Genomic DNA, 10,185 nt, shown 5'->3' with positions numbered 1-10,185 from the left:
CTCAGAGTGAAACCATCCCTACACGTCAGAAGCAGTGTCCTGAGAAAGGACAGAGCCAGATAGCCATTCCAAGAGGTGCCTGTTCTAATCATTTCATTAAATCTGTTTATTTTAAAGAAAGAAATGAATGGCCAGAAGAGGCCACAAAGGCAGTCTAGACAGTCTAAAATTTGTTATTTTTCTGTTACAATCAGTCTCCCCGAAGTACTACTAAATTTTCTCCTGCCCGGTAGAAAAACAAACAAAACTTCTAAAGTTTTCCTTTGTGTGTGTGTTGGGGGGGGGGGGGGGGCTCAAAGATATTTATTTGGGACAAAAATAAATTTTGAAGAGCAGCCTTAGGCATAGTGATTAAATTGCCAGTGGCAGTGCTTGCATCCCATGTAGATGTGCCTAGGTTTGAGTCCCAGCTCTGCTGTTTAATCCAGCTTCCTGTTCATGTGTACCCTGGGAGGCTGAGGTGATGGTCCAAGTTACAGTGTTCCTACCACTCACCTGGGAGACCTGGATTCAGTTCCTGGCTCTTGGCAGTGACCTGGTCAGCTCTAGCTATTATGGTCATGTGGGGAGTGAGCCAATGGCTTCAAACTCTGTCTCTTTGTCTCTCTGCCTCTCAAAAACTTTTAAATTTAATTAATTAAATTAAAAAATTTGAAACCCTTATATAGTTTTTTCATAACTCATAGTATCCATGAAGACTCCTTAAATACATGATTTTAAACTTTTTGCACTGAAATAGATTTTTCTTTTACTTCCATTTTCCCATGAATTTTTTTTAAGTTCTTGTTTTCTTTTTTGATATTTATTTATTTATTTTAGAGGCAGAGTTACAGAGAGAGGGAACGACAGAGATTTTTTTAAGTTCTGTATGAGTTCCCCCCCCCACCCCAGAAACCTTTTATTTAATGTACACAAACTTTATTTCATAAATACAACTTTAGAAACATAGTGATTCTTCCCACCGTACCTCTCTCCCATCCTTCTTCCTCCTCCCTCTCCTATTCCAATTCTTATTTTTTTACTAAAATCTATTTTCAATTAACTTTACACACAGATGATTAACTCTATACTAAGTAAAGAGTTCAACAAATAGTATGAAAAAAATAAACCTGTTCCTCAATGGTTTTTTGATTTCTTCTATGACCCAATATTCATTCAGGGGCATGTTATTCAGTCTCCATGTGTTTGCATATGTTCCAGAGATTCTTGAGTTTTTGATTTCCAGCTTCATTCCATTGTGGTCAAAGAAGATGCATGGTATGATTTTGATTTTTTTTAAATTTCCTGAGACTTGCTTTATGGCCTAACCTGTGGTCTATCCTAGAGAAAGTGCCATGCACTGATGAGAATAATGTGTATTCTGCAACTGTAGGTTGAAAAGTTCTGTAGATATCTGTTAGGTCCATTTGGTCTATGGTGTTGATTAACTGTTGTTTCCTTGCTGACTTTCTGTTTGGTTGACCTTATAAATGGCAGTTGCTAAATTTCTATAAGCCTTTTTTTTAAAGATTTTATTTATTTATTTGAGAGGTAGAGTTACAGACAGAGAGAGGGAAAGACAGAGAGAAATGTTGTCCAGCTGCTGGTTCACTCCCTAAATGGCCACAACAGCCAGAGCTGAGCCGATCCAAAGCCAAGGAGCTGGGAGCTTCGTTCAGGTCTTCCATGCGGGTTCAGGGGCCCAAATGCTTGGGTCATCTTCTTCTGCTTTCCCAGGCCATAGCAGAGAGCTGAATCAGAAGAGGAGCAGCCAGGACTAGAACCGGCAGCCCATATGGGATGCCAGCACTGCAGGCGGAGGATTAACCTACTGTGACACAGCACTGGCCCCCGTAAGCCTTTTTTGTCTTTGTCTCTAACATGGGAAGAATAGTACTTGCTTCACGGTGTTGTTTTCAAAATTAAGAGATCATGCATAGTAGTAGTCATATTTGCTCAAAGAAAAATAACAATAATGCTTTTCTTAATACCTGAAAATGATGCAATTGCTTTAATTTTTTTAAGATTTTATTTATTTATTTTACAGGTAGAGTTACAGACAGTGAGAGAGAGAGAAACAGGGAGAAAGGTCTTCCTTCCATTGGTTCACTCCCCAAATGGCCGCACGGCCAGCACTGTGCCGATCCAAAGCCAGGAGCCAGGAGCTTCCTCTGGGTTTCCCCTGTGGGTATAGGGGCCCAAGAACTGGGGCCATCTTCTGCTTTCCCAGGTCACAGCAGAGAGCTGGATTGGAAGTTGAGCAGCCGGGACTCAAACTGGTGCCCATATGAGATGCCGGCACTGCAGGAGGCAGCTTTACCTGCTACGCCACAGCGCCAGCCCCAGAAATTCCATTCTTAAAAGACGCACATGTCCATAAAAAACATGTAGACAGATGTTCACGGCAGCATTGTAGAATAGTCCCAAACTGAAAACAACCCACATGTTCATCAAAAGTAATATGGATGAATAAATTGTGGTATAGACATGCAATATATATACAATATCCTTACAGCAATAAGAATGAAAGAAATATTGCATTGATCATAATGAATTTCTTAAACCTAAAGCTTAAAGAAGGAAGCCAAATACTTTTTTTAAATGTATTATATATGGGGGCCAGTGCCGTGGCACAGTAGGTTAATCCTCTGCTTGTGGTGCTGGTATCCCATATGGGCACCAGTTTTAGTCCCGACTGCTCCTCTTCCAATCCAGCTCTCTGCTGTGGCCTGGGAAAGCAGTAGAAAATGGTCCAAGTGCTTGGCCCCTGCATCCGCATGGGAGACCAAGAAGAAGCACCTGGCTCCTGGCTCCTGGCTCCTGGCTCCTGGCTTCAGATCACCTCAGCTCTGGCCATTGTGGTTATTTGGGGAGGGAACCAGAGGATGGAAGATCTCTCTCTTTGTAACTCTCTCAAATAAATAAATAAATATTTAAATATTTAAATTCAAATAAATAAATATTTAAAAACAAAGATTGTCTAAATGGAATTAGTATATTTTAGTTTGGATGACTCCTGGTTGAGAACTCCTAGAGAAACTCAAGAATATGGCTTTAATCAAAGCAATTGCATCAGGGCCAGCACGGTGGCACAGTAGGTTAATCCTCCGCCTGCAGCACCGGCATCCCATTTGGGCACAGGTTTTAGTCCTGGCTCTGCTATGGCCTGGGATAGCAGTGGAGGATGGCCCAGGTCCCTGGGCCTCTGGGTCCCTGCACCTGCATGGAAGACCAGGAGGAAGCTTCTGGCTCCTGGTTTTGGATCAGCGCAGCTCTGGCCATTTCGGCCATTTGGGGAGTGAACCGACGGAAGGAAGACCTTTCTCCCTGTCTCTCCCTCTCACTGCCTTTAACTCTACCTCTCAAATAAATAAATAAATAATTTAAGGGGGGGCAGGTATAGAGCAGAGTTCTCCATATACTCCTATAAAGTTCATCTAAAAATGTATTATATATGATTCTATATATACATATATATTAAAAAAACAGGCAAAGTTATTTTACAGAGTCCGGATAGTGGTTGCTCTTGGAGGCAGGAGGTGATGTGGAGTTTCATGACCTTGTTCTGTTTTATGACCTTGTGTTCCTGTTGTGAAAATTCATGGGGCTGCACTTTTACAATTTGTGCACTTTTACTTAGTACATATATTTTATACTTCAAAATACATATACGTGATTTTTTTAAAAACTTTTGTACATGAAAAATTTCCATGGGGCAGGGGCAGAGGGTGAGATATTCTAACAAATTTAGTAGGCAGCTAGACTTGTTACGCAGGCCGGCCCTGCCTAGATTTTCTGTTTCTGGAGGAGGCTTGGGTAGCATGGTGAGCTAAGGGGAAGAAGCCCATTCTAACTCATGTTTCATAGGCTTTGTTATGTCACCAGGCTCAGCCAGAGGTTTCTTCTGGAACCCTGAGATGCAAGAGTTAAGTAGCATGTGATTTCCTTAGTTATCTATTTCCCTAGAGTCTGTTCCTCGAAGAATTCCTTCCAGAACTGAAAAGGTTAATAATAAATCATCCTGGAATTCATCTTTAGGTACCAGAAATCTAAAGCTTTATGAATGACTGGTTTTCTATGTTCATTTCTTCCTTCCTCCCTTCCTTTCTCTCTCTCTCTCTCTCTCTCTCTCTCTCTCTCTCCACTCTCCCCTTCCCCCCCGTAATACCCAGGGACAGAACTATTTATAAAGTAAAGTTGGGTGGCAGACTTCAAGGCCACTATGGGGTCCTTCAATTGTGTACCTTTGAATACTACAAGAGGTTGCCTCTTCTTTCTGAAAGGGAAGTGCTTTCCACTAAGTAGTGGTAAGATCCTTGTGTGATGTTGTTGCCTGAACAAATATATAATTTGGCTCCAGACATGCAAATTTTATCAGGTATTTTGAAGTACTCAGCCAGGAGCTAATGTTTTATTCTACTACAACTCAGAGCTGAGTGTCAAGGGTAACTGAAATCAGACTTAAAATTCATTAATCATGAATCCGTGAGCTGCTAGATCATGGGAGTCAGTGAGGGTAGAGTTGGGAGCACACCAGTTCCGCTGAAGACTGCTATTCAGAAGAAGGGGAATGGTGAATGGGTCAATAGTTCTACGAAAAAGTGGCCATCCCTTTCACTGCCTACATTGGACTTTTGTGAGATATTGCGAGGAAATCCCAAAAGGCTAGTCCGTGATCTAATCAACTTTATGTCTGGATCAATAACACTTCTAGGCTCTTGGGATGCTTAACTCTAGTGCACAGAGAAATGAGCAAAGATTGTATAGAATAGGAGTTGTAACAGCAGGAAGCACAATGTGTTGTCCTAAGTCTTGGAGGCCCATTTGCTGATACAGACAGCAGAGTTTAAGAACGTCTAGGAAACACAAGTGCTGGCAAATGCCTTAGAGTCACAATCCCATTTTGTGTACCACAGTGTGTTGCCTGCCCTCCCTGGATTTGAAGCCTCTTTCAGGGGACTCCTGCTCAATTACATGGCAACAAATTAGGGCACTAATAATCAGTGGACCTTCTCCCAGATCTCAACTCATAGTGTGCTCAGCTTCCAACTAAAAGCTGCTATGCAGGCCGGCGCCGCGGCTCACTAGGCTAATCCTCCGCCTAGCGGCGCTGGCACACCGGGTTCTAGTCCCGGTCGGGGCGCTGGATTCTGTCCTGGTTGCCCCTCTTCCAGGCCAGCCCTCTGCTGTGGCCAGGGAGTGCAGTGGAGGATGGCCCAGGTGCTTGGGCCCTGCACCCCATGGGAGACCAGGAAAAGCACCTGACTCCTGGCTCCTGCCATCGGATCAGCGCGGTGCGCCGGCCGCAGCGCGCCGGCCGCGGCGGCCATTGGAGGGTGAACCAACGGCAAAGGAAGACCTTTCTCTCTGTCTCTCTCTCTCACTGTCCACTCTGCCTGTCAAAAAATAAATAAATAAATAAATAAATAAATAAATAAATAAAAGCTGCTATGCAAAAGTTAACCAGGATCCTGGTTTACAAGTCTTGCGACAACTGTCTCCTCAAAGCCCAAGTCCAAGTCCAGGAGCTTATGCAACAATTCTGATTAAAGTAAGTGGAAGAATAGTTGTCCTGCAGCCAAGGCAGTCACTATTTGATGGATCATTCTGTAGCACAACCTGCTTCTCATGTTCCTTTTTATATATCTAACCACAGAACATGAGCCTGAAAACCCCAAGCCTGCTCTCCTCAAGTGCCATGTTATGAACTCTCTAAATCTGTGGGCACATGATGGGGCTCCTGGCTCTTGTCTTCTGTGTCTTCCAAAAACAGTCCAGAAAGCAGAAATTTTTTTATATTCTTCAGAATATTAAAGATCTCGAGGACTCCCAGCAGTATCAGGGCAACTGCACATGTAGTGGATGAGGATGGGAGCTGGGAAAATAGTCACAAGGTAAACTTAAAATGTGCTGACAACTTTTGCAGTACTTCAAACCTATGACAGCCTTCCACAGCCTTCTTTCCGTGAAGTCCAAAGAACAGCCAGCACTCTAGCTAGAGAACTGCTGTAGAATTGGAGGAAAGAATGCCATGGTAGAAAGTTAGTGTCACACACCAGTAAGGAGAGTTAGGTCTTTATGAATAATGAAAGAACATCACAGGGCTGCTACCCCATGTCATTATAAGAAGCCCCAATTCACTGTATTAGCAGAAAGATGTGAGGCCTTTCCTTATCCATCATAAGGGTCAGAGACAACACTCTTATAATAAAAGACAAGGTAGGCCGGCGCTGGCTCACTAGGCTAATCCTCTGCCTTGCGGCGCCGGCACACCGGGTTCTAGTCCTGGTCAGGGCGACGGATTCTGTCCCGGTTGCCCCTCTTCCAGGCCAGCTCTCTGCTGTGGCCAGGGAGTGCAGTGGAGGATGGCCCAAGTGATTGGGCCCTGCACCCCATGGGAGACCAGGAGAAGCACCTGGCTCCTGCCTTCGGATGAGCGCTGTGCACCGGCCGCAGCGCGCCGGCTGCAGCGGCCATTGGAGGGTGAACCAACGGCAAAGGAAGACCTTTCTCTTTGTCTCTCTCTCACTGTCCACTCTGTCTTTAAAAAAAAAAAAAAAAAAAAAAAAAGACCAGGGAAAACTGTTCTTATGCTTAGGTCCAGTGAAGAAGCTGTGTGAAAATGTGATTGAACAAAAGGGTACTTAGTGATAATAGACTGAGGGAAGGAAACCCAGGCAAGGCCATCTGTTCAGATCCTTCTTGACCTGTCTGTCCCTCCTTTCTTGAGGAAATAAGGAAGGACAGCTCTGGAATAAAGATCGTCAAGGGAGAAGAGAGACAGACCTTCTAGGTTAATCAGGTTGATTCTGGGGAGCATGTTCTAATTCCTAATACCTCCCCTGTAGAAGAATAATTCTGGTTTCTATGACCTTCTCTGGGGACAGAACAAGAGGCTGCAGATAGGAAGGCAGGAGAAGGCCAGAGAGATCTTCCCATCTCCCTTAGTTCAAAGTACTCAGCATGCCAAGTGCCATACTTTGGATTCTCGATTATGTTCCGATCTCCAACAACAGTGAGCCATCACTGTTGTGATAACTGTCTGGTCTTTCTGTTGGTTAACTTTTTCTGGCTTTAATCCCAGATTTGACAATGGACCTGAAGGCTTACGTTTCAGTTGCATTTGGTAATTTCCATTGTGCTGCCCTAGAAACTGATCCTAGGCAAAACAACCAAAGCTATTTAGACTTGGCTTTTGGCATCCTGTGCAGTCTAACATGATATATAAACTTCTTTTTCATTCTTTTGTTTTGTCTTTTGTATGCTTGTCTCAACAGCAGCAGCTCTTAGAGACTGCACTCTCCTGTGTGGCTGGGATAGGAGGATTATTCACACTGAATTCTGCATTCAAGCGTCCGTTGTGTTCTGAGGGCTATAGAACATGAAGGTGGAAAACTCCTAGATGAATTCAGTAATAAAATTTCTACCATAATAAGCATGAAACTAACCTTGTGTAATACAAACATTTTCTATTCATGGTTTTTAAAATAGTAACCAGATTTTTTAGTCTTCTGGATTTTTTTAAAAAAAATTTGCATCACTACAGTTTTTGTAAAGAAATCATTTTTTCCCAAAGCTGTGTCTATGACAATTGATTTTAATGCTATTGAGACAGTTAACTTGGTAAAGTCACAAGACTTCAGCTCACATGTACCTCAATGACTAGCTCTCAGTTCATCATAAGAAGTTGATAAAAATAATGTAGACCGAGCACTAAAAATCCAATGGGGCAGCATTACATCAGCAAAAGAAAGCCATCCACAGCAAGATTCAAACCAAGGTTAGGATTTTTAAACATCGTTAATGTTTACATTGTCATTTGTTGAGCTGGTTGCAAAAGCAAGTCTGAAATTGGCTTAGAACAGTTAAATTTCCATATAAGGAAATTGATTAAAACTATTAATTGAAATTTTCAGATAAAAGCTCCCCTGAATTAATTATAAGCAGAATAAGCATATTTTAATGCTCAGAAATTATGTAAATTCATCTGAAATCTTCCACCTCTAACTGTCTGCCTTTCCACTCATCATTCCAACCAGCATTTGAGACTGTGAGATTATAAGAATGTTCTTTAGCTTTAAAAAAGAAGGGGGAAAGGGCTGGACACCCAGCTACTCTGTTTCTGATCCAGCTTCCTGCAAATGGCCACTCTGGGAAGCAGAAGATGATGGCTCAAGTACTTGAGTCCTTGCCACCCATGTGAGAGACCTGGATGGAGCTCTGAGTTCCTGGCTTTGACTTAGCCTAGCCCTGGATGTTAAAAGCATTTGGGGAATGAACTAGTAGATAGAATCTCTCTCTCTCTCTCCTTCAAATAATAATTTTTATAAAATAAAAAAGGTGCTTTTTAAAAAAGTGAGAAGGGGAACAAATGAGAGCAAATTTGAAATATGTGTTTATTTTCATTTTTTGGTGGAAAATTACTGGGTATTTGCTGTTGACTATTTCAGCTACTTTAAGGGTAGAGGAGCAGAAGGGGTAGTAAAGAGAGCATCTGACTGACTAAGAAGGCCTCAGTCACTCATTAATCTCAGGAGAATCCATCTTTCCAGCTCCATAAATGAACTGTGAATTACAAGGTTCTCTCTGATTAGAAACAGGAAAGCAGTAAGAGATCCCAGAGGGAACGAGGTTCTGCGCTAAGAGAAAGACGCGTTCCTCTGCGAGCTGTGACAGGGACAGGTGTGTGGCAGGAAGTCTCCGGGGAAGCGATCTCCAACTGCCAGGGCTTCATCACCCAAGGGTATAACCAGCTAGGAAACCAATTAGCACAAAGTGCTGAGTGCCAACCACCCATAGATACAGAAGCCTGAAGGAGAAGGTCACTCACTGATTGGGAGACACCAGTTCATGGAGCGTTTATGGATGTCTTGACCAAGAGAGGAAGACACTGAATGATATGAATACACAAGAACAGTGACAGGAAGGTCTAGGTCTAAAAATGAGCTGAAGTTTATTTAAAAACAAACAATAAAAAAACTTGCTGGCCCAGCTTATTCCAGTAACAACTTCACGTACCCACTGGAAGATTCAAATTAGTTTTCCCAACTTCACAATGCATGCAGAAGGCTTTTTAAAGGTTGTTAGTGTAAAAGATTAACATTTTGTGTACAGCTGTACTCATTTGCAAAAGAGTTGGGGTTGTTGATCTCCTGGGGCCCCTTCCAACCTTATGTGAGGCAGTGTGCTGAGAGTGAGAGTGAGGGTAAGGAACACCAGATTTGTAATCAGAGAGATTCTTCTTCAGTGAGCCATTTATGTCTCCATTTCACTTGCGAATGGGCTTGAAGATACCAGTGTTTTGAAATATTTACTTGCCTTATTATTATTATTATTATTATCATTATTATTATTAGAAAGAGAGAAATACAGAAAGACAGACAGAGATCTCCTATGTGCTGATTATTTAAAAATTGCTGAAAGAGCTGGGTCTGGACCAGGCCAAACCCAAGAGCCTAGAACTTAACCTGGGTCTCCTACATGGTGGCAGGGACCCACGCACTGGAGCCAGCATCTGCTGCCTCTCAGGGGCATATTAACAGAAGGCGGGATTGGAACCAGAAGAACCAGGACTCAAACCAGGCACTCCAGTATGGGATGTCCCAGACAGCAACTTAACCGCTGCACCAAACTCCTGCCCTGAAAATACCAGTTTTATCTGTCTCAAGTCTGTTAAGGAAATTAAGTTACGTATTTACATGTTTTGATACAACTCAGAGCTTTACATGGACCCAAGTTATTTTTAAAAATATTTTGTAGAAGATGACTAATAAAGTGAAACAACAGAGAGAACTGAGCAATTGCAATAATCTCATTGAAGTGTTTTCTGATTTCTATATGTAGACTCTGACTCCCTACTAGAATCTAAAAACTAAAGAGCAAAATTAAGCCTTAGCTCAGTGCATCCCAAAGCACCAAATGCCATGCTTTATGAGTGGCCAGTACCAAGAATCATTTGATGGATTATACCACCTGACTTCGTTTCTTAATTTAGCTACCAATTAGCCAAGAGAGTAAATGTGAGCAAACTGGGAAAGAGGAAAAAGAGGAGCCTTACTTTCTAATGGGGATGCAGGGTGGGAGACAGCATTGTCATTGTGGTCCGTATTGTGGCATCCCTGGGCTGTCTTTTCTGTTCTGAGCACAGACTGCTCCTGGGCACTCTAAATTGTCAAGAGGTCTGTAGGCTTGCCAGAGGAGCAGCTT

This window comes from Oryctolagus cuniculus, chromosome 1, assembly GCF_051225735.1.
Source record: "Oryctolagus cuniculus isolate XC-2025 breed Fujian yellow rabbit chromosome 1, ASM5122573v1, whole genome shotgun sequence".
Taxonomy (NCBI): domain Eukaryota; kingdom Metazoa; phylum Chordata; class Mammalia; order Lagomorpha; family Leporidae; genus Oryctolagus; species Oryctolagus cuniculus.
Note: the sequence above shows the minus strand (reverse complement) of the source record.